Below are 22,646 nucleotides of genomic sequence, written 5' to 3' on the forward strand. Positions count from 1 at the left end.
AGAGCCCGGTAAGTACCAGCATGGGAGACTGGCTGGGAATCCCAGGTGTCGTTGACATTTTGCTCTGTTGCCGCCTTACGCTCCGATACCGAAAAGGATTTATTGATGCTTAAATCCACAGTATACAGGTTGTGAAGTTGTCTACGGCCATCCTAAGCTGAATGTGCCTGTTCTCGTCAGATCGCAGACTGCTACCCTGCTTCGGGCCTGATAAGTACCAGCATGGGAGACTGGCTGGGAATCCCGGGTGCAGTTGACATTTTGCTCTGTTTCTGCTCCGATTCCGAAAATTATTTATTGATGCTTAAATCCACAGTATACAAAGTGTGAAGCTGTCAACGGCCATCCTAAGCTAAATGCGCCTGCTCTCGTCAGATCGCAGACTGCTACCCAGCTTAGGGCCCAGTAAATACCGGCATGGGAGACTGGCTGGGAATCCTGGGTGCAGTTGACATTTTGCTCTGTTGCCGCCTTCCGCTCCGATTCCGAAAAGAATTTATTGATGCTTAAATCCACAGTATACAAGGTGTGAAGCTGTCGACGGCCATCCTAAACTTAACGCGCCTGCTCTCGTCAGATCGCAGACTGGTACAGATCTTAGGGCCCGGTAAGTACCGGCATGGGACACTGGCTGGGAATCCCGGCTGTCGCTGACATTTTGCTCTGTTGCCGCCTTCCGTTCCGATTCCGAAAAGGATTTATTGATGCTTAAATGCACAGTATACAAAGTGTGAAGCTGTCAACGGCCATCCTAAGCTGAACGCGCCTGCTCTCGTCAGATCGCAGACTGCTACCCAGCTTAGGGCCTGGTAAGTACCAGCATGGGAGACTGGCTTGGAATCCCGGGTGCAGTTGACATTTTAATCTGTTGCCGCCTTCCGTTCCGATTCCGAAAAGGATTTATTGATGCTTAAATGCACAGTATAAAGTGCGAGAAGCTGTCAACGGCCATCCTAAGCTGAACGTGCCTGCTCTCGTCAGATCGCAGACTGCTACCCAGCTTAGAGCCCGGTAAGTACCAGCATGGGAGACTGGCTGGGAATCCCAGGTGTCGTTGACATTTTGCTCTGTTGCCGCCTTACGCTCCGATACCGAAAAGGATTTATTGATGCTTAAATCCACAGTATACAGGGTGTGAAGTTGTCTACGGCCATCCTAAGCTGAATGTGCCTGTTCTCGTCAGATCGCAGACTGCTACCCTGCTTCGGGCCTGATAAGTACCAGCATGGGAGACTGGCTGGGAATCCCGGGTGCAGTTGACATTTTGCTCTGTTTCTGCTCCGATTCCGAAAATTATTTATTGATGCTTAAATCCACAGTATACAAAGTGTGAAGCTGTCAACGGCCATCCTAAGCTAAATGCGCCTGCTCTCGGCAGATCGCAGACTGCTACCCAGCTTAGGGCCCAGTAAATACCGGCATGGGAGACTGGCTGGGAATCCTGGGTGCAGTTGACATTTTGCTCTGTTGCCGCCTTCCGCTCCGATTCCGAAAAGAATTTATTGATGCTTAAATCCACAGTATACAAGGTGTGAAGCTGTCGACGGCCATCCTAAACTTAACGCGCCTGCTCTCGTCAGATCGCAGACTGGTACAGATCTTAGGGCCCGGTAAGTACCGGCATGGGACACTGGCTGGGAATCCCGGCTGTCGCTGACATTTTGCTCTGTTGCCGCCTTCCGTTACGATTCCGAAAAGGATTTATTGATGCTTAAATGCACAGTATACAAAGTGTGAAGCTGTCAACGGCCATCCTACGCTGAACGCGCCTGCTCTCGTCAGATCGCAGACTGCTACCCAGCTTAGGGCCTGGTAAGTACCAGCATGGGAGACTGGCTTGGAATCCCGGGTGCAGTTGACATTTTAATCTGTTGCCGCCTTCCGCTCCGATTCAGAAAAGGATTTATTGATGCTTAAATGCACAGTATAAAGGGCATGAAGCTGTTAATGGCCATCCTAAGCTGAACGCGCCTGCTCTCGTCAGATTGCAGACTGCTACCCAGCTTAGGGCCCGGTAAATACCAGCATGGGAGACTGGCTGGGAATCTCAGGTGTTGTTGACATTTTGCTCTGTAGCTCTGTAGACATTTTGCTCCGATTCCAAAAAGGATTTATTGATGCTTAAATCCACAATATACAGGGTGTGAAGCCGTCTACGGCTATCCTAAGCTGAATGCGCCTGTTCTTGTCAGATCGCAGACTGCTGCCCGGCAAGTACGGGTATGGGAGACTGGCTGGCAATCCAAGGTGCTATTGACATTTTGATCTGTTGCCGCCTTACTCTTCGATTAAAAAAAATATTTATTGATGCTTAAATTAACAGTATACAAGGCGTGAAGATGTCAACGGCCATCCTAAGCTGAACGCGCCTGCTCTTGTCAGATCGCAGACTGCTTCCCAGCTTAGGGCCTGGTAAGTACTGGCATGGGAGACTGGCTGGGAATCCCAGGTGCTATTGACATTTTGCTCTATTGCTGCCTTCCGCTCCGATTCCGCAAAGAATTTATTGATGCTTAAATCCACAGTATACAAGGTGTGAAGCTGTCGACGGCCATCCTAAGCTTAACGCGCCTGCTCTCGTCAGATCGCAGACTGGTACAGATCTTAGGGCCCGGTAAGTACCGGCATGGGACACTGGCTGGGAATCCCGGCTGCCGTTGACATTTTGCTCTGTTGCCGCCTTCCGTTCCGTTCTGATTCCGAAAAGGTTTTATTGATGCTTAAATGCACAGTATAAAGGGCGAGAAGCTGTCAACGGCCATCCTAAGCTGAATTCGCCTGCTCTCGTCAGATCGCAGACTGCTACCCAGCTTAGGGCCCGGTAAGTACCAGCATGGGAAACTGGCTGGGAATCCCAGGTGTCGTTGACATTTTGCTCTGTTGCCGCCTTTCGCTCCGATTCCGAAAAGGATTTATTGATGCTTAAATCCACAGTATACAGGTTGTGAAAATATCTACGGCCATCCTAAGCTGAATGCGCCTGTTCTTGTCAGATCGCAGACTGCTACCCAGCTTCGGGCCTGGTAAGTACCGGCATGGGAGGCTGGCTGGGAATCCTGGGAGCAGTTGACATTTTGCTCTGTTTCTGCTCCGATTCCGAAAATTATTTATTGATGCTTAAATCCACAGTATACAAAATGTGAACCTTACAACGGCCATCCTAAGCTGAACACGCCTGCTCTCGTCAGATCGCAGACTGCTACCCAGCTTAGGGCCTGGTAAGTACCAGCATGGGAGACTGGCTGGGAATCCCAGGTGTTGTTGACATTTTGCTCTGTAACCGCCTTCCGCTTCGATTCCGAAAAGGATTTATTGATGCTTAAATCCACAGTATACAGGGTGTGAAGCCGTCTACGGCTATCCTAAGCTGAATGTGCCTGTTCTTGTCAGATCGCAGACTGCTGCCCGGCAAGTACGGGCATGGGTGACTGGCTGGCAATCCAAGGTGCTATTGACATTTTGCTCTGTTGCCGCCTTCCGTTCCGGTTCCGGTTCCGATTCCGAAAAGGATTTATTGATGCTTAAATGCACAGTATAAAGTGCGAGAAGCTGTCAACGGCCATCCTAAGCTGAACGTGCCTGCTCTCGTCAGATCGCAGACTGCTACCCAGCTTAGAGCCCGGTAAGTACCAGCATGGGAGACTGGCTGGGAATCCCAGGTGTCGTTGACATTTTGCTCTGTTGCCGCCTTACGCTCCGATACCGAAAAGGATTTATTGATGCTTAAATCCACAGTATACAGGGTGTGAAGTTGTCTACGGCCATCCTAAGCTGAATGTGCCTGTTCTCGTCAGATCGCAGACTGCTACCCTGCTTCGGGCCTGATAAGTACCAGCATGGGAGACTGGCTGGGAATCCCGGGTGCAGTTGACATTTTGCTCTGTTTCTGCTCCGATTCCGAAAATTATTTATTGATGCTTAAATCCACAGTATACAAAGTGTGAAGCTGTCAACGGCCATCCTAAGCTAAATGCACCTGCTCTCGTCAGATCGCAGACTGTTACCCAGCTTAGGGCCTGGTAAGTACCAGCATGGGAGACTGGCTGGGAATCCCGGGTGCAGTTGACATTTTAATCTGTTGCCGCCTTCCGCTCAGATTCGGAAAAGGATTTATTGATGCTTAAATCCACAATAAACAGGGTGTGAAGCTGTCAACGGCCATCCTAAGCCTGAACGTGCCTGCTCTCCTCAGATCGCAGACTGCTGCCCGGCAGTTACCGGCATGGGAGACTGGCTGGCAATCCAAGGTGCCATTGACATTTTGCTCTGTTGCCTCCTTCCTCTCCGATTAAAAAAATATTTATTGATGCTTAAATCCACAATATACAAGGCGTGAAGATGTCAACGGCCATCCTAAGCTGAACGCGCCTGCTCTCGTCAGATCGCAGACTGCTACCCATCTTAGGGCCCAGTAAATACCGGCATGGGAGACTGGCTGGGAATCCCGGGTGCAGTTGACATTTTGCTCTGTTGCCGCCTTCCGCTCCGATTCCGAAAAGAATTTATTGATGCTTAAATCCACAGTATACAAGGTGTGAAGCTGTCGACGGCCATCCTAAACTTAACGCGCCTGCTCTCGTCAGATCGCAGACTGGTACAGATCTTAGGGCCCGGTAAGTACCGGCATGGGACACTGGCTGGGAATCCCGGCTGCCGCTGACATTTTGCTCTGTTACCGCCTTCCGTTCCGATTCCGAAAAGGATTTATTGATGCTTAAATGCACAGTATACAAAGTGTGAAGCTGTCAACGGCCATCCTAAGCTGAACGCGCCTGCTCTCGTCAGATCGCAGACTGCTACCCAGCTTAGGGCCTGGTAAGTACCAGCATGGGAGACTGGCTGGGAATCCCGGGTGCAGTTGACATTTTAATCTGTTGCCGCCTTCCTCTCCGATTCAGAAAAGGATTTATTGATGCTTAAATGCACAGTATAAAGGGCATGAAGCTGTTCATGGCCATCCTAAGCTGAACGCGCCTGCTCTCGTCAGATTGCAGACTGCTACCCAGCTTAGGGCCCGGTAAGTACCATCATGGGAGACTGGCTGGGAATCTCAGGTGTTGTTGACATTTTGCTCTGTAGCTCTGTAGACATTTTGCTCCGATTCCAAAAAGGATTTATTGATGCTTAAATCCACAATATACAGGGTGTGAAGCCGTCTACGGCTATCCTAAGCTGAATGCGCCTGTTCTTGTCAGATCGCAGACTGCTGCCCGGCAAGTACGGGCATGGGAGACTGGCTGGCAATCCAAGGTGCTATTGACATTTTGATCTGTTGCCGCCTTACTCTCCGATTAAAAAAAATATTTATTGATGCTTAAATTAACAGTATACAAGGCGTGAAGATGTCAACGGCCATCCTAAGCTGAACGCGCCTGCTCTTGTCAGATCGCAGACTGCTTCCCAGCTTAGGGCCCAGTAAGTATTGGCATGGGAGACTGGCTGGGAATCCCAGGTGCCGTTGACATTTTGCTCTATTGCTGCCTTTCGCTCCGATTCCGAAAATAATTTATTGATGCTTAAATCCACAGTATACAAGGTGTGAAGCTGTCGACGGCCATTCTAAGCTTAACGCGCCTGCTCTCGTCAGATTGCAGACTGGTACAGATCTTAGTGCCCGGTAAGTACCGGCATGGGACACTGGCTGGGCATCCCGGCTGCCGTTGACATTTTGCTCTGTTGCCGCCTTCCCTTCCGTTCCGATACCGAAAAGGTTTTATTCATGCTTAAATGCACAGTATAAAGGGCGAGAAGCTGTCAACGGCCATTCTAAGCTGAATGTGCCTGTTCTCGTCAGATCGCAGACTGCTACCCTGCTTCGGGCCTGATAAGTACCAGCATGGGAGACTGGCTGGGAATCCCGGGTGCAGTTGACATTTTGCTCTGTTTCTGCTCCGATTCCGAAAATTATTTATTGATGCTTAAATCCACAGTATACAAAGTGTGAAGCTGTCAACGGCCATCCTAAGCTAAATGCACCTGCTCTCGTCAGATCGCAGACTGCTACCCAGCTTAGGGCCTGGTAAGTACCAGCATAGAAGACTGGCTGGGAATCCCGGGTGCAGTTGACATTTTGCTCTGTTGCCGCCTTCCGCTCAGATTCGGAAAAGGATTTATTGATGCTTAAATCCACAATAAACAGGGTGTGAAGCTGTCAACGGCCATCCTAAGCCTGAACGTGCCTGCTCTCCTCAGATCGCAGACTGCTGCCCAGCAGTTACCGGCATGGGAGACTGGCTGGCAATCCAAGGTGCCATTGACATTTTGCTCTGTTGCCGCCTTCCTCTCCGATTAAAAAAATATTTATTGATGCTTAAATCCACAATATACAAGGCGTGAAGATGTCAACGGCCATCCTAAGCTGAACGCGCCTGCTCTCGTCAGATCGCAGACTGCTACCCAGCTTAGGGCCCAGTAAATACCGGCATGGGAGACTGGCTGGGAATCCCGGGTGCAGTTTACATTTTGCTCTGTTGCCGCCTTCCGCTCCGATTCCGAAAAGAATTTATTGATGCTTAAATCCACAGTATACAAGGTGTGAAGCTGTCGACGGCCATCCTAAACTTAACGCGCCTGCTCTCGTCAGATCGCAGACTGGTACAGATCTTAGGGCCCGGTAAGTACCGGCATGGGACACTGGCTGGGAATCCCGGCTGTCGCTGACATTTTGCTCTGTTGCCGCCTTCCGTTCCGATTCCGAAAAGGATTTATTGATGCTTAAATGCACAGTATACAAAGTGTGAAGCTGTCAACGGCCATCCTAAGCTGAACGCGCCTGCTCTCGTCAGATCGCAGACTGCTACCCAGCTTAGGGCCTGGTAAGTACCAGCATGGGAGACTGGCTTGGAATCCCGGGTGCAGTTGACATCTTAATCTGTTGCCGCCTTCCGCTCCGATTCAGAAAAGGATTTATTGATGCTTAAATGCACAGTATAAAGGGCATGAAGCTGTTAATGGCCATCCTAAGCTGAACGCGCCTGCTCTCGTCAGATTGCAGACTGCTACCCAGCTTAGGGCCCGGTAAATACCAGCATGGGAGACTGGCTGGGAATCTCAGGTGTTGTTGACATTTTGCTCTGTAGCTCTGTAGACATTTTGCTCCGATTCAAAAAAGGATTTATTGATGCTTAAATCCACAATATACAGGGTGTGAAGCCGTCTACGGCTATCCTAAGCTGAATGCGCCTGTTCTTGTCAGATCGCAGACTGCTGCCCGGCAAGTACGGGTATGGGAGACTGGCTGGCAATCCAAGGTGCTATTGACATTTTGATCTGTTGCCGCCTTACTCTCCGATTAAAAAAAATATTTATTGATGCTTAAATTAACAGTATACAAGGCGTGAAGATGTCAACGGCCATCCTAAGCTGAACGCGCCTGCTCTTGTCAGATCGCAGACTGCTTCCCAGCTTAGGGCCTGGTAAGTACTGGCATGGGAGACTGGCTGGGAATCCCAGGTGCTATTGACATTTTGCTCTATTGCTGCCTTCCGCTCCGATTCCGCAAAGAATTTATTGATGCTTAAATCCACAGTATACAAGGTGTGAAGCTGTCGACGGCCATCCTAAGCTTAACGCGCCTGCTCTCGTCAGATCGCAGACTGGTACAGATCTCAGGGCCCGGTAAGTACCGGCATGGGACACTGGCTGGGAATCCCGGCTGCCGTTGACATTTTGCTCTGTTGCCGCCTTCCGTTCCGTTCTGATTCCGAAAAGGTTTTATTGATGCTTAAATGCACAGTATAAAGGGCAAGAAGCTGTCAACGGCCATCCTAAGCTGAATTCGCCTGCTCTCGTCAGATCGCAGACTGCTACCCAGCTTAGGGCCCGGTAAGTACCAGCATGGGAAACTGGCTGGGAATCCCAGGTGTCGTTGACATTTTGCTCTGTTGCCGCCTTTCGCTCCGATTCCGAAAAGGATTTATTGATGCTTAAATCCACAGTATACAGGTTGTGAAAATGTCTACGGCCATCCTAAGCTGAATGCGCCTGTTCTTGTCAGATCGCAGACTGCTACCCAGCTTCGGGCCTGGTAAGTACCGGCATGGGAGGCTGGCTGGGAATCCTGGGAGCAGTTGACATTTTGCTCTGTTTCTGCTCCGATTCCGAAAATTATTTATTGATGCTTAAATCCACAGTATACAAAATGTGAACCTTACAACGTCCATCCTAAGCTGAACACGCCTGCTCTCGTCAGATCGCAGACTGCTACCCAGCTTAGGGCCCGGTAAGTACCAGCATGGGAGACTGGCTGGGAATCCCAGGTGTTGTTGACATTTTGCTCTGTAACCGCCTTCCGCTTCGATTCCGAAAAGGATTTATTGATGCTTAAATCCACAGTATACAGGGTGTGAAGCCGTCTACGGCTATCCTAAGCTGAATGTGCCTGTTCTTGTCAGATCGCAGACTGCTGCCCGGCAAGTACGGGCATGGGTGACTGGCTGGCAATCCAAGGTGCTATTGACATTTTGCTCTGTTGCCGCCTTACTCTCCGATTCCGAAAAGGATTTATTGATGCTTAAATGCACAGTATAAAAAGCATGAAGCTGTCAATGGCCATCCTAAGCTGAACGCGCCTGCTCTCGTCAGATCGCAGACTGCTACCCAGCTTAGGGCCCGATAAGTACTGGCATGGGAGACTGGCTGGGAATCCCAGGTGCCGTTGACATTTTGCTCTATTGCTGCCTTCCGCTCCGATCCCGAAAATAATTTATTGATGCTTAAATCCACAGTATACAAGGTGTGAAGCTGTTGACGGCCATCCTAAGCTTATTTATGCCTAAATGCACAGTATAAAGGGCGAGAAGCTGTCAACGGCCATCCTAAGCTGAACGCGCCTGCTCTCGTCAGATCGCCGCCTTCCGCTCCGATTCGGAAAAGGATTTATTGATGCTTAAATCCACAATACACAGGGTGTGAAGCTGTCAACGGCCATCCTAAGCCTGAACGTGCCTGCTCTCCTCAGATCGCAGACTGCTGCCCGGCAGTTACCGGCATGGGAGGCTGGCTGGCAATCCAAGGTGCCATTGACATTTTGCTCTGTTGCCACCTTCCTCTCAGATTAAAAAATTATTTATTGATGCTTAAATCCACAATATACAAGGCGTGCAGATGTCAACGGCCATCCTAAGCTGAACGTGCCTGCTCTCGTCAGATCGCAGACTGCTACCCAGCTTAGGGCCCAGTAAGTACCGGCATGGGAGACTGGCTGGGAATCCCGGGTGCAGTTGACATTTTGCTCTGTTGCCGCCTTCCATTCCGTTTCCGAAAAGGATTTATTGATGCTTAAATGCACAGTATAAAAAGCATGAAGCTGTCAATGGCCATCCTAAGCTGAACGCGCCTGCTCTCGTCAGATCGCAGACTGGTACAGATCTTAGGGCCCGGTAAGTACCGGCATGGGACACTGGCTGGGAATCCCGGCTGCCGTTGACATTTTGCTCTGTTGCCGCCTTCCGTTCCGATTCCGAAAAGGATTTATTGATGCTTAAATGCACAGTATAAAGGGCGTGAAGCTGTTAACGGACATCCTAAGCTGAACGCGCCTGCTCTCGTCAGATCGCAGACTGCTACCCCGCTTAGGGCCTGGTAAGTACCAGCATGGGAGACTGGCTGGGAATCCCGGGTGCAGTTGACATTTTAATCTGTTGCCGACTTCCGCTCCGATTCAGAAAAGGATTTATTGATGCTTAAATGCACAGTATAAAGGGCGAGAAGCTGTCAACGGCCATCCTAAGCTGAATGTGCCTGTTCTCGTCAGATCGCAGACTGCTACCCTGCTTCGGGCCTGATAAGTACCAGCATGGGAGACTGGCTGGGAATCCCGGGTGCAGTTGACATTTTGCTCTGTTTCTGCTCCGATTCCGAAAATTATTTATTGATGCTTAAATCCACAGTATACAAAGTGTGAAGCTGTCAACGGCCATCCTAAGCTAAATGCACCTGCTCTCGTCAGATCGCAGACTGCTACCCAGCTTAGGGCCTGGTAAGTACCAGCATGGGAGACTGGCTGGGAATCCCGGGTGCAGTTGACATTTTGCTCTGTTGCCGCCTTCCGCTCAGATTCGGAAAAGGATTTATTGATGCTTAAATCCACAATAAACAGGGTGTGAAGCTGTCAACGGCCATCCTAAGCCTGAACGTGCCTGTTCTCGTCAGATCACAGACTGCTACCCTGCTTCGGGCCTGATAAGTACCAGCATGGAAGACTGGCTGGGAATCCCGGGTGCAGTTGACATTTTGCTCTGTTTCTGCTCCGATTCCAAAAATTATTTATTGATGCTTAAATCCACAGTATACAAAGTGTGAAGCTGTCAACGGCCATCCTAAGCTAAATGCACCTGCTCTCGTCAGATCGCAGACTGCTACCCAGCTTAGGGCCTGGTAAGTACCAGCATGGGAGACTGGCTGGGAATCCCGGGTGCAGTTGACATTTTAATCTGTTGCCGCCTTCCGCTCCGATTCAGAAAAGGATTTATTGATGCTTAAATGCACAGTATAAAGGGCGTGAAGCTGTTAATGGCCATCCTAAGCTGAACGCGCCTGCTCTCGTAAGATTGCAGACTGCTACCCAGCTTAGGGCCCGGTAAGTACCAGCATGGGAGACTGGCTGGGAATCTCAGGTGTTGTTGACATTTTGCTCTGTAGCTCTGTAGACATTTTGCTCCGATTCCGAAAAGGATTTATTAAATCCACAATATACAGGGTGTGAAGCCGTCTACGGCTATCCTAAGCTGAATGCGCCTGTTCTTGTCAGATCGCAGACTGCTGCCCGGCAAGTACGGGCATGGGAGACTGGCTGGCAATCCAAGGTGCTATTGACCTGTTGCCGCCTTCCTCTCCGATTAAAAAAAATATTTATTGATGCTTAAATCCACAGTATACAAAGAGTGAAGATGTCAACGGCCATCCTAAGCTGAACGCGCCTGCTCTCGTCAGATCGCAGACTGCTACCCAGCTTAGGGCCCGGTAAGTACTGGCATGGGAGACTGGCTGGGAATCCCGGGTGCCGTTGATATTTTGCTCTATTGCTGCCTTCCGCTCCGATTCCGAAAATAATTTATTGATGCTTAAATCCACAGTATACAAGGTGTGAAGCTGTCGACGGCCATCCTAAGCTTAACGCGCCTGCTCTCGTCAGATCGCAGACTGGTACAGATCTTAGGGCCCGGTAAGTTCCGGCATGGGACACTGGCTGGGAATCCCGGCTGCCGTTGACATTTTGCTCTGTTGCCGCCTTCCGTTCCAATTCCGAAAAGGATTTATTGATGCCTAAATGCACAGTATAAAGGGCGAGGAGCTGTCAACGGCCATCCTAAGCTGAATGCGCCTGTTCTCGTCAGATCGCAGACTGCTACCCAGCTTCGGGCCTGGTAAGTACCAGCATGGGAGAGTGGCTGGGAATCCCGGGTGCAGTTGACATTTTGCTCTGTTTCTCCTCAGATTCCGATTTTTTTTTATTGATGCTTAAATCCACAGTATACAAAGTGTGAAGCTGTCAACGTCCATCCTAAGCTGAACGTGCCTGCTCTCGTCAGATCGCAGACTGCTACCCAGCTTAGGGCCTGGTAAGTACCAGCATGGGAGACTGGCTGGGAATCCCAGGTGCAGTTGACATTTTAATCTGTTGCCGCCTTCCGCTCCGATTCGGAAAAGGATTTATTGATGCTTAAATCCACAATATACAGGGTGTGAAGCTGTCAATGGCCATCCTAAGCCTGAACGTGCCTGCTCTCCTCAGATCGCAGACTGTTGCCCGGCAGTTACCGGCATGGGAGACTGGCTGGCAATACAAGGTGCCATTGACATTTTGCTCCGTTGCCGCCTTCCTCTCCGATTAATAAAAATATTTATTGATGCTTAAATCCACAATATACAAGACGTGAAGCTGTCAACGGCCATCCTAAGCTGAACGCGCCTGCCCTCGTCAGATCGCAGACTGCTACCCAGCTTAGGGCCTGGTAAGTACCAGCATGGGAGACTGGCTGGGAATCCCGGGTGCAGTTGACATTTTAATCTGTTGCCGCCTTCCGCTCCGATTCGGAAAAGGATTTATTGATGCTTAAATGCACAGTATAAAGGGCGTGAAACTGTCAACGGCCATCCTAAGCTGAACGCGCCTGCTCTCGTCAGAACGCAGACTGCTACCCAGCTTAGGGCCCGGTAAGTACCAGCATGGGAGACTGGCTGGGAATCCCAGGTGTTGTTGAGATTTTGCTCTGTAGCCGCCTTCCGCTCCGATTCCGAAAAGGATTTATTGATGCTTAAATCCACAGTATACAGGGTGTGAAGCCGTCTACGGCTATCCTAAGCTGAATGTGCCTGTTCTTGTCAGATCGCAGACTGCTGCCCGGCAAGTACGGGCATGGGAGACTGGCTGGCAATCCAAGGTGCTATTGACATTTTGCTCTGTTGCCGCCTTCCTCTCCGATTCCGAAAAGGATTTATTGATGCTTAAATGCACAGTATAAAATGCATGAAGATGTCAACGGCCATCCTAAGCTGAACGCGCCTGCTCTCGTCAGATCGCAGACTGCTACCCAGCTTAGGGCCCGGTAAGTACTGGCATGGGAGACTGGCTGGGAATCCCGGGTGCTGTTGATATTTTGCTCTATTGCTGCCTTCCACTCCGATTCCGAAAAGAAATTATTGATGCTTAAATCCACAGTATACAAGGTGTGAAGCTGTCGACGGCCATCCTAAGCTTAACGCGCCTGCTCTCGTCAGATCGCAGACTGGTACAGATCTTAGGGCCCGGCAAGTACCGGCATGGGACACTGGCTGGTAATCCCGGCTGCCGTTGACATTTTGCTCTGTTGCCGCCTTCCGTTCCAATTCCGAAAAGGATTTATTGATGCCTAAATGTACAGTATAAAAGGAGAGAAGCTGTCGACGGCCATCCTAAGCTTAACGCGCCTGCTCTCGTCAGATCGCAGACTGGTACAGATCTTAGGGCCCGGTAAGTACCGGCATGAGACACTGGCTGGGAATCCCAGGTGTCGTTGACATTCTGTTCTGTTGCGGCCTTCCGCTCCGATTCCGAAAAGGATTTATTGATGCTTAAATCCACAGTATACAGGGTGTGAAGATGTCTATGGCCATCCTAAGCTGAATGCGCCTGTTCTCGTCAGATCGCAGACTGCTACCCAGCTTCGGGCCTGGTAAGTACCAGCATGGGAGACTGGCTGGGAATCCCGGCTGCCGTTGACATTTTGCTCCGATTCCGAAAATTATTTATTGATGCTTAAATCCACAGTATACAAAGTGTGAAGCTGTCAACGGCCATCCTAAGCTGAACGCGCCTGCTCTCGTCAGATCGCAGACTGCAACCCAGCTTAGGGCCCGGTAAGTACCAGCATGGGAGACTGGCTGGGAATCCCGGGTGCAGTTGACATTTTAATCTGTTGCCACCTTCCGCTCCGATTCGGAAAAGGATTTATTGATGCTTAAATCCACAATATACAGGGTGTGAAGCTGTCAACGGCCATCCTAAGCCTAAACGTGCCTGCTCTCCTCAGATCGCAGACTGCTGCCCGGCAGTTACCGGCATGGGAGACTGGCTGGCAATCCAAGGTGCCATTGACATTTTGCTCTGTTGCCGCCTTCCTCTCCGATTAATAAAAATATTTATTGATGCTTAAATCCACAATATACAAGGCGTGAAGATGTCAACGGCCATCCTAAGCTGAACTCGCCTGCTCTCGTCAGATTGCAGACTGCTACCCAGCTTAGGGCTTGGTAAGTACCAGCATGGGAGACTGGCAGGGAATCCCAGGTGTTGTTGACATTTTGCTCTGTAGCCGCCTTCCGCTCCGATTCCGAAAAGGATTTATTGATGCTTAAATCCACAGTATACAGGGTGTGAAGCTGTCTACGGCTATCCTAAGCTGAATGTGCCTTTTCTTGTCAGATTGCAGACTGCTGCCCGGCAAGTACGGGCATGGGAGACTGGCTGGCAATCCAAGGTGCTATTGACATTTTGCTCTGTTGCCGCCTTCCTCTCCGATTCCAAAAAGGATTTATTGATGCTTAAATGCACGGTATAAAAAGCATGAAGCTGTCAATGGCCATCCTAAGCTGAACGCGCCTGCTCTCGTCAGATCGCAGACTGCTACTCAGCTTAGGGCCCGGTAAGTACTGGCGTGGGAGACTGGCTGGGAATCCCGGGTGCCGTTGACATTTTGCTCTATTTCTGCCTTCCGCTCCGATTCCGAAAAGAATTTATTGATGCTTAAATCCACAGTATAAAGGGCGAGAAGCTATCAACGGCCATCCTAAGCTGAAAGCACCTGCTCTCGGCAGATCGCAGACTGCTACCCAGCTTAGGGCCCGGTAAGTACCAGCATGGGAGACTGGCTGGGAATCCCAGGTGTTGTTGACATTTTGCTCTGTAGCCGCCTTCCGCTTCGATTCCGAAAAGGATTTATTGATGCTTAAATCCACAGTATACAGGGTGTGAAGCCGTCTACGGCTATCCTAAGCTGAATGTGCCTGTTCTTGTCAGATCGCAGACTGCTGCCAGGAAAGTACAGGCATGGGAGACTGGCTGGCAATCCAAGGAACTATTGACATTTTGCTCTGTTGCCGCCTTCCTCTCCGATTCCGAAAAGGATTTATTGATGCTTAAATGCACAGTATAAAAAGCATGAAGCTGTCAATGGCCATCCTAAGCTGAACGTGCCTGCTCTCGTCAGATTGCAAACTGCTACCCAGTTTACGGCCCGGTAAGTACTGGCATGGGAGACTGGCTGGGAATCCCAGGTGCCGTTGACACTTTGCTCTATTGCTGCCCTCCGCTCCGATTCCGAAAATAATTTATTGATGCTTAAATTCACAGTATACAAGGTGTGAAGCTGTCGATGGCCATCCTAAGCTTAACGCGCCTGCTCTCGTCAGATCGCAGACTGGTACAGATCTTAGGGCCCGGTAAGTACCGGCATGGGACACTGGCTGGGAATCCCGTCTGCTGTTGACATTTTGCTCTGTTGCCGCCTTACGTTCCGATTCCGAAAAGGATTTATTGATGCTTAAATGCACAGTATAAAGGGCATGAAGCTGTCAAAGGCCATCCTAAGCTGAACGCGCCTGCTCTCGTCAGATCGCAGACTGCTACCCAGCTTAGGGCCTGGTAAGTACCAGCATGGGAGACCGGCTGGGAATCCCGGGTGCATTTGACATTTTAATCTGTTGCCGCCTTCCGCTCCGATTCGGAAAAGGATTTATTGATGCTTAAATGCACAGTATAAAGGGCGTGAAGCTGTCAACGGCCATCCTAAGCTGAACGCGCCTGCTCTCGTCAGATCGCAGACTGCTACCCAGCTTAGGGCCCGGTAAGTACCAGCATGGGAGACTGGCTGGGAATCCCAGGTGTCGTTGACATTTTGCTCTGTTGCCGCCTTACGCTGCTATTCCGAAAAAGATTAATTGATGCTTAAATCCACAGTATACAGGGTGTGCAGATGTCTACGGCCATCCTAAGCTGAATGCGCCTGTTCTCGTCAGATCGCAGACTGCTACCCAGCTTCGGGCCTGGTAAGTACCAGCATGGGAGACTGGCTGGGGATCCCGGGTGCAGTTGACATTCTGCTCCGATTCCGAAAATTATTTATTGATGCTTCAATCCACAGTATACAAAGTGTGAAGCTGTCAACGGCCATCCTAAGCTGAACGCGCCTGCTCTCGTCAGATCGCAGACTGCTACCCAGCTTGGAGCCTGGTAAGTACCAGCATGGGAGACTGGCTGGGAATCCCAGGTGCAGTTGACATTTTAATCTGTTGCCGCCTTCCCCTCCGATTCGGAAAAGGATTTATTGATGCTTAAATCCACAATATACAGGGTGTGAAGCTGTCAACGGCCATCCTAAGCCTGAACGTGCCTGCTCTCCTCAGATCGCAGACTGCTGCCTGGCAGTTACTGGCATGGGAGACTGGCTGGCAATCCAAGGTGCCATTGACATTTTGCTCTGTTGCCGCCTTCCTCTCCGATTAAAAAAATATTTATTGATGCTTAAATCCACAATATACAAGGCGTGAAGGTGTCAACGGCCATCCTAAGCTGAACGCGCCTGCTCTCGTCAGATCGCAGACTGCTACCCAGTTTAGGGCCCAGTAAGTACCGGCATGGGAGACTGGCTGGGAATCCCGGGTGCAGTTGACATTTTGCTCTGTTGCCGCCTTCCGTTCCGATTCCGAAAAGGATTTATTGATGCTTAAATGCACAGTATACAAAGTGTGAAGCTGTCAACGGCCATCCTAAGCTGAACGCGCCTGCTCTCGTCAGATCGCAGACTGCTACCCAGCTTAGGGCCCGGTAAGTACCAGCAATGGAGACTGGCTGGGAATCTCAGGTGTTGTTGACATTTTGCTCTGTAGCTCTGTAGCTCTGTAGACATTTTGCTCCGATTCCGAAAAGGATTTATTGATGCTTAAATCCACAATATACAGGGTGTGAAGCCGTCTACGGCTATCCTAAGCTGAATGCGCCTGTTCTTGTCAGATCGCAGACTGCTACCCAGCTTAGAGCCTGGTAAGTACCAGCATGGGAGACTGGCTGGGAATCCCGGGTGCAGTTGACATTTTAATCTGTTGCCGCCTTCCCCTCCGATTCGGAAAAGGATTTATTGATGCTTAAATCCACAATATACAGGGTGTGAAGCTGTCAACGGCCATCCTAAGCCTGAACGTGCCTGCTCTCCTCAGATTGCAGACTGCTGCCCGGCAGTTACTGGCATGGGAGACTGGCTGGCAATCCAAGGTGCCATTGACATTTTGCTCTGTTGCCGCCTTCCTCTCCGATTAAAAAAATATTTATTGATGCTTAAATCCACAATATACAAGGTGTGAAGATGTCAACAGACATCCTAAGCTGAACGCGCCTGCTCTCGTCAGATCGCAGACTGCTACCCAGCTTAGGGCCCAGTAAGTACCGGCATGGAAGACTGGCTGGGAATCCCGGGTGCAGTTGACATTTTGCTCTGTTGCCGCCTTCCGTTCCGATTCCGAAAAGGATTTATTGATGCTTAAATGCACAGTATACAAAGTGTGAAGCTGTCAACGGCCATCCTAAGCTGAACGCGCCTGCTCTCGTCAGATCGCAGACTGCTACCCAGCTTAGGGCCCGGTAAGTACCAGCATGGGAGGCTGGCTGGGAATCTCAGGTGTTGTTGACATTTTGCTCTGTAGCTCTGTAGACATTTTGCTCCGATTCCGAAAAGGATTTATTGATGCTTAAATCCACAATATACAGGGTGTGAAGCCGTCTACGGCTATCCTAAGCTGAATGCGCCTGTTCTTGTCAGATCGCAGACTGCTGCCCGGCAAGTACGGGCATGGGAGACTGGCTGGCAATCCAAGGTGCTATTGACATTTTGATCTGTTGCCGCCTTCCTCTCCGATTAAAAAAAATATTTATTGATCCTTAAATCCACAGTATACAAGGCATGAAGATGTCAACGGCCATCCTAAGCTGAACGCGCCTGCTCTCGTCAGATCGCAGACTGCTACCCAGCTTAGGGCCCGGTAAGTACTGGCATGGGAGACTGGCTGGCAATCCCGGGTGCCGTTGATATTTTGCTCTATTGCTGCCTTCGGCTCCGATTCCGAAAATAATTTATTGATGCTTAAATCCACAGTATACAAGGTGTGAAGCTGGCGACGGTTATCCTAAGCTTAACGCGCCTGCTCTCGTCAGATTGCAGACTGCTACCCAGCTTAGGGCCCGGTAAGTACCAGCATGGGAGACTGGCTGGGAATCCCAGGTGTTGTTGACATTTTGCTCTGTAACCGCCTTCCGCTTCGATTCCAAAAAGGATTTATTGATGCTTAAATCCACAGTATACAGGGTGTGAAGCCTTCTACGGCTATCCTAAGCTGAATGTGCCTGTTCTTGTCAGTTCGCAGACTGCTGCCCGGCAAGTACGGGCATGGGAGACTGGCTGCCAATCCAAGGTGCTATTGACATTTTGCTCTGTTGCCGCCTTCCTCTCCGATTCCGAAAAGGATTTATTGATGCTTAAATGCACAGTATAAAAAGCATGAAGCTGTCAATGGCCATCCTAAGCTGAACGCGCCTGCTCTCGTCAGATCGCAGACTGCTACCCAGCTTAGGGCCCAGTAAGTATTGGCATGGGAGACTGGCTGGGAATCCCAGGTGCCGTTGACATTTTGCTCTTTTGCTGCCTTCCGCTCCGATTCTGAAAATAATTTATTGATGCTTAAATCCACAGTATACAAGGTGTGAAGCTGTTGACGGCCATCCTAAGCTTAACGCGCCTGCTCTCGTCAGATCGCAGACTGGTACAGATCTTAGGGCCCGGTAAGTACCGGCATGGGACACTGGCTGGGAATCCCGGCTGCCGTTGACATTTTGCTCTGTTGCCGCCTTCCGTTCCGATTCCGAAAAGGATTTATTGATGCTTAAATGCACAGTATAATGGGCGAGAAGCTGTCAACGGCCATCCTAAGCTGAACGCGCCTGCTCTCGTCAGATCGCAGACTGCTACCCAGCTTAGGGCCCGGTAAGTACCAGCATGGGAGACTGGCTGGGAATCCCAGGTGTCGTTGACATTTTGCTCTGTTGCCGCCTTCCGCTCCGATTCCGAAAAGGATTTATTGTTGCTTAAATCCACAGTATATAGGGTGTGAAGATGTCTACGGTCATCCTAAGCTGAATGCACCTGTTCTCGTCAAATCGCAGACTGCTACCCAGCTTCGGGCCTGGTAAGTACCAGCATGGGACACTGGCTGGGAATCCCGGGTGCAGTTGACATTTTGCTATGTTTCTGCTCCGATTCCGAAAATTATTTATTGATGCTTAAATCCACAGTATACAAATTGTGAAGCTGTCAACGGCCATCCTAAGCTGAACGAGCCTGCTCTCTTCAGATCGCAGACTGCTACCCAGTTTAGGGCCTGGTAAGTACCAGCATGGGAGACTGGCTGGGAATCCCGGGTGCAGTTGACATTTTAATCTGTTGCCGCCTTCCGCTCCTATTCGGAAAAATAATTTATTGATGCTTAAATCCACAATACACAGGGTGTGAAGCTGTCAACGGCCATCCTAAGCCTGAACGTGCCTGCTCTCGTCAGATCGCAGACTGCTACCCAGCTTAGGGCCTGGTAAGTACCAGCATGGGAGACTGGCTGGGAATCCCGGGTGCAGTTGACATTTTAATCTGTTGCCGCCTTCCGCTCCTATTCGGAAAAAGGATTTATTGATGCTTAAATGCACAGTATAAAGGGCGTGAAGCTGTTAACGGCCATCCTAAGCTGAACGCGCCTGCTCTCGTCAGATCGCAGACTGCTACCCAGCTTAGGGCCCGGTAAGTACCCGCATGGGAGACTGGCTGGGAATCTCAGGTGTTGTTGACATTTTGCTCTGTAGCTCTGTAGACATTTTGCTCCGATTCCGAAAAGGATTTATTGATGCTTAAATCCACAATATACAGGGTGTGAAGCCATCTACGGCTATCCTAAGCTGAATGCGCCTGTTCTTGTCAGATCGCAGACTGCTGCCCGGCAAGTACGGGCATGGGAGACTGGCTGGCAATCCAAGGTGCTATTGACATTTTGATCTGTTGCCGCCTTCCTCTCCGATTAAAAAAAATATTTATTGATGCTTAAATCCACAGTATACAAAGATTGAAGATGTCAACGGCTATCCTAAGCTGAACGCGCCTGTTCTCGTCAGATCGCAGACTGCTACCCAGCTTAGGGCCCGGTAAGTACTGGCATGGGAGACTGGCTGGGAATCCCGTGTGCCGTTGATATTTTGCTCTATTGCTGCCTTACGCTCCGATTCCGAAAAGAATTTATTGATGCTTAAATCCACAGTATACAAGGTGTGAAGCTGTCGACGGCCATCCTAAGCTTAACGCGCCTGCTCTCGTCAGATCACAGACTGGTACAGATCTTAGGGCCCGGTAAGTACCGGCATAGGACACTGGCTGGGAATCCCGGCTGCCGTTGACATTTTGCACTGTTGCCGCCTTCCGTTCCAATTCCGAAAAGGATTAATTGATGCCTAAATGCACAGTATAAAGGGCGAGAAGCTGTCAACGGCCATCCTAAGCTGAACGCGCCTGCTCTCGTCAGATCGCAGACTGCTACCCAGCTTAGGGCCCGGTAAGTACCAGCATGGGAGACTGGCTGGGAATCCCAGGTGTCGTTGACATTTTGCTCTGTTGCCGCCTTCCGCTCCGATTCCGAAAAGGATTTATTGATGCTTAAATCCACAGTATACAGGGTGTGAAGATGTCTACGGCCATCCTAAGCTGAATGCGCCTGTTCTCGTCAGATCGCAGACTGCTACCCAGCTTCGGGCCTGGTAAGTACCACCATGGGAGACTGGCTGGGAATCCCGGGTGCAGTTGACATTTTGCTCTGTTTCTCCTCCGATTCCGAATTTTTTTTATTGATGCTTAAATCCACAGTAAACAAAGTGTGAAGCTGTAAACGGCCATCCTAAGCTGAACGCGCCTGCTCTCGTCAGATCGCAGACTGCTACCCAGCTTAGGGCCTGGTAAGTACCAGCATGGGAGACTGGCTGGGAATCCCGGGTGCAGTTGACATTTTAATCTGTTGCCGCCTTCCGCTCCGATTCGGAAAAGGATTTATTGGTGCTTAAATCCACAATATACAGGGTGTGAAGCTGTCAACGGCCATCCTAAGCCTGAACGTGCCTGCTCTCCTCAGATCGCAGACTGTTGCCCGGCAGTTACCGGCATGGGAGACTGGCTAGCAATCCAAGGTGGCATTGACATTTTGCTCCATTGCCGCCTTCCTCTCCGATTAATAAAAATATTTATTGATGTTAAAATCCACAATATACAATGCGTGAAGTTGTCAACGGCCATCCTAAGCTGAACGCGCCTGCTCTCGTCAGATCGCAGACTGCTACCCAGCTTAGGGCCCAGTAAGTACCGGCATGGGAGACTGGCTGGGAATCCCGGGTGCAGTTGACATTTTGCTCTGTTGCCGCCTTCCGCTTTGATTCCGAAAAGAATTTATTGATGCTTAAATCCACAGTATACAAGGTGTGAAGCTGTCGACGGCCATCCTAAGCTTAACGCGCCTGCTCTCGTCAGATCGCAGACTGGTACAGATCTTAGGGCCCGGTAAGTACCGGCATGGGACACTGGCTGGGAATCCCGGCTGCCGTTGACATTTTGCTCTGTTGCCGCCTTCCTTTCCGTTCCGATTCCGAAAAGGATTTATTGATGCTTAAATGCACAGTATACAAAGTGTGAAGCTGTCAACGGCCATCCTAAGCTGAACGCGCCTGCTCTTGTTAGATCGCAGACTGCTACTCAGCTTAGGGCCTGGTAAGTACCAGCATGGGGGACTGGCTGGGAATCCCGGGTGCAGTTGACATTTTATTCTGTTGCCGCCTTCCGCTCCGATTCGGAAAAGGATTTATTGATGCTTAAATGCACAGTATAAAGAGCATGAAGCTGTTAATGGCCATCCTAAGCTGAACGCGCCTGCTCTCGTCAGATCGCAGACTGCTACCCAGCTTAGGGCCCGGTAAGTACCAGCATGGCAGACTGGCTGGGAATCTCAGGTGTTGTTAACATTTTTCTCTGTAGCTCTGTAGACATTTTGCTCCGATTCCGAAAAGGATTTATTGATGCTTAAATCCACAATATACAGGGTGTGAAGCCGTCTACGGGTATTTTAAGCTGAATGCGCCTGTTCTTGTCAGATCGCAGACTGCTGCCCGGCAAGTACGGGCATGGGAGACTGGCTGGCAATCCAAGGTGCTATTGACATTTTGCTCTGTTGCCGCCTTACTCTCCGATTAAAAAAAATATTTATTGATGCTTAAATCCACAGTATACAAGGCGTGAAGATGTCAACGGCCATCCTAAGCTGAACGCGCCTGCTCTCGTCAGATCGCAGACTGCTACCCAGCTTAGGGCCCGGTAAGTAACGGCATGGGAGACTGGCTGGGAATCCCAGGTGCAGTTGAAATTTTAATCTGTTGCCGCCTTCTGCTCCGATTCGGAAAAGGATTTATTGATGCTTAAATCCACAATACACAGGGTGTGAAGCTGTCAACGGCCATCCTAAGCCTGAACGTGCCTGCTCTCCTCAGATCGCAGACTGCTGCCCAGCAGTTACCGGCATGGGAGACTGGCTGGCAATCCAAGGTGCCATTGACATTTTGCTCTGTTGCCGCCTTCCACTTCGATTAATAAAAATATTTATTGATGCTTAAATCCACAATATACAAGGCGTGAAGATGTCAACGGCCATCCTAAGCTGAACGCGCCTGCTCTCGTCAGATCGCAGACTGCTACCCAGCTTAGGGCCCAGTAAGTACCGGCATGGGAGACTGGCTGGGAATCCCGGGTGCAGTTGACATTATGCTCTGTTGCCGCCTTCCGTTCCGATTCCGAAAAGGATTTATTGATGCTTAAATGCACAGTATAAAAAGCATGAAGCTGTCAATGGCCATCCTAAGCTGAACTCGCCTGCTCTCGTCAGATCGCAGACTGCTACCCAGCTTAGGGCCCAGTAAGTACCGGCATGGGAGACTGGCTGGGAATCCCGGGTGCAGATGACATTTTGCTCTGTTGCCGCCTTCCGTTCCGATTCCGAAAAGGATTTATTGATGCTTAAATGCACAGTATAAAAATCATGAAGCTGTCAAT

General features: G+C 50.1%; 11 pseudogenes; all 11 read left to right on the forward strand.

Moving 5' to 3' along the window:
• The first annotated feature begins 3,948 nt into the window (after positions 1-3,948).
• LOC130352700 (5S ribosomal RNA) lies at positions 3,949-4,068 on the forward strand (annotated as a pseudogene).
• A 676-nt stretch (positions 4,069-4,744) lies between these two features.
• Positions 4,745-4,864, forward strand: LOC130348924 (5S ribosomal RNA; annotated as a pseudogene).
• Positions 4,865-8,542: 3,678 nt separating this feature from the next.
• LOC130353136 (5S ribosomal RNA) lies at positions 8,543-8,662 on the forward strand (annotated as a pseudogene).
• Positions 8,663-10,891: 2,229 nt separating this feature from the next.
• LOC130317896 (5S ribosomal RNA) lies at positions 10,892-11,011 on the forward strand (annotated as a pseudogene).
• A 1,074-nt stretch (positions 11,012-12,085) lies between these two features.
• On the forward strand, positions 12,086-12,205 carry LOC130352242 (5S ribosomal RNA; annotated as a pseudogene).
• Positions 12,206-12,477: 272 nt separating this feature from the next.
• LOC130323966 (5S ribosomal RNA) lies at positions 12,478-12,597 on the forward strand (annotated as a pseudogene).
• A 1,455-nt stretch (positions 12,598-14,052) lies between these two features.
• Positions 14,053-14,172, forward strand: LOC130317467 (5S ribosomal RNA; annotated as a pseudogene).
• Positions 14,173-15,050: 878 nt separating this feature from the next.
• On the forward strand, positions 15,051-15,170 carry LOC130331629 (5S ribosomal RNA; annotated as a pseudogene).
• An 82-nt stretch (positions 15,171-15,252) lies between these two features.
• LOC130313182 (5S ribosomal RNA) lies at positions 15,253-15,372 on the forward strand (annotated as a pseudogene).
• A 3,066-nt stretch (positions 15,373-18,438) lies between these two features.
• LOC130313193 (5S ribosomal RNA) lies at positions 18,439-18,558 on the forward strand (annotated as a pseudogene).
• Positions 18,559-20,044: 1,486 nt separating this feature from the next.
• Positions 20,045-20,164, forward strand: LOC130313204 (5S ribosomal RNA; annotated as a pseudogene).
• The last annotated feature ends 2,482 nt before the right edge of the window (positions 20,165-22,646 follow it).

The sequence above is a fragment of the Hyla sarda genome, chromosome 1 (assembly GCF_029499605.1).
Source record: "Hyla sarda isolate aHylSar1 chromosome 1, aHylSar1.hap1, whole genome shotgun sequence".
Classification (NCBI taxonomy): Eukaryota; Metazoa; Chordata; class Amphibia; order Anura; family Hylidae; genus Hyla; species Hyla sarda.